Source organism: Euprymna scolopes, chromosome 42, assembly GCF_053919585.1.
Source record: "Euprymna scolopes isolate OS-2025 chromosome 42, ASM5391958v1, whole genome shotgun sequence".
Taxonomy (NCBI): domain Eukaryota; kingdom Metazoa; phylum Mollusca; class Cephalopoda; order Sepiida; family Sepiolidae; genus Euprymna; species Euprymna scolopes.
In genome coordinates, this window is record NC_136523.1 from 47,114,406 (window position 1) to 47,116,541 (window position 2,136).

Below are 2,136 nucleotides of genomic sequence, written 5' to 3' on the forward strand. Positions count from 1 at the left end.
GTCATGCTGAAAGTCATATGCTGGTCATAGATTATTCTTAAATTATAATAATATCTACTGCAATTATTAATTATATATATGTATATTATTTTAAATTATAGAAATATATTATACAATTAATCATTAATTGCATATTATTTTTTAAATTAGAGTAATATATTATATAATTATTGATTTATTATTACGATTTTTCTAACCCTAACTCGCATTGGCTGCCATTTTAACTTGAATGTTGTGCTACAAGAAGATTGTATTAATTTCGCTAAATGTTGAAATGGCCGTAACATATATGCTGCATGAATATGTGACAAGATAAACAAAGGAAATAACAACATAAAAATTCAATAATTTTCAATTAAATATTTATTTACCAGTGTAATACGTTGAACAAGGATGGTATGGATAGTGTCATGTTCTTAAAACTTTCGAGGTAAACCTCCTTTTCAAAATGAAATTGCCACTCAATGGGAGTGTTGTCATGTGGAAGTCAGGATATATATATATATATATATATATATATATATATATATATATATATATATATATATATATATATTTGCTTTGTTTAATTTTTTCCTTCAGTTTTTTTCAGGACGTTTATACATATTCATAATGGTCCCCGAAAAATAGAATCTCATATATATTTATTTAATTGATTTTTTTTTCGGAGGTGGGGGTATCAGCAGATGGTGTTAATCTACAAATGTACGAAAAAAAAAAAACAAGATTTTTTTAGGTAAAATAAAATAAAAAATAACGCGACACCGTAATAATAGGCAATACAAAAAAATTCAAAAGTTCGGAAAATTGATCATCTGAATTGGTAGTTCAAGAATTTGCTTTGTAGTCGAATTTAAAGATTCGACATTGATTCCGATATTCTAGGACTTCACACAAGAGTTCGTGTTGAGGTTAATGATGGGCATGATTTTTTTTTTGTTGCCAAGAAGTTAGACACAAGATCTGGAATGGTTTTGAAAAGCTAGCGCAATATGATAAGCACACCCTGCCTTACAAAAAAAGGAGTGCTTATTTATTATTAGCCACACGTGAAAATCGCTTACCAAGTAAAAACACTTTGATATACTTATGTATCATGCAAAAATAACTATCCTCACCAAAAATTAGGGGAAGTAATTGAGTAGAAAATTAATTAAAAATAAAAATTTGTTTTTATATTTGACGATCAGCCATTCATTATTACTTGGTTAAATGACAGACGGACTTATCTCCTCCTGATTTACTGAATTTCTATTGTTATCTGACATTTTCTTGGATTGATAGAGTCTATATATAAAATCTATAAATATTTTTTTATTTTGCTATTACGTACTACCAGCAGTGGAAGCTTTTGTTTTAAACAAAATCAAAAAAAAAAAAGAAAAAGAAAAAAAGATTAAAAAAAAGAAAGAAAAAAGTTAATTAAACGAACCGTTTTTGGCATCAGAAAACGGGCACAGAGTTTTCCGATTCCGATACCAATTCCGATACTCCAAAATGTTCTGATTTTTCCGATTCCAATTCCAATTAATCGTCCCAACACTAGTTGGTATACCTATTTTTGACTGATATGTAAGTGTTTCAAAGAGTTTTTGTTCTAATTTATTCGGAACAATGATTTCCACCTGTGTAACTGTGCATTTTTACTTGTACGCCATATTATATAAGCACCTCAAAAAAAGGCATGAGCAACCCCGTCGGCAATCCATCAGACGATTAGCAATAAATTAACCCCTTCCTAGAGAGAAGATAAAGCCTAGGATTGAACAGAACCATCCCTAAGTCCGACGGCAATCGGATGATATGCGGCCTTTTATCTTTATAATTGTCATGTAAACTTTGGTTATATTAAAGCGGTTAGCTCCCAAAATTATTGCCAAATTCTATCGAGTAGTTTTATCTGACTTGCAAAGCGGTGACAGAACAAATTATTTCTTGATTTTGGCGGATTTCTTTTTAATGAACATTGTTTGAATTTATGATTTGTTTCTAAGAAAAAACCCCCATCTCTCCTCAATATGTATTGCCGCTGACAATGGTAATGATTTTTAATGAACGCTGTCTCATTTGCAAAATAAAAACAAAAATCTGGAAACGCTCGAAAACAAATTTCTATTCCTATTTAATTGCTACCAC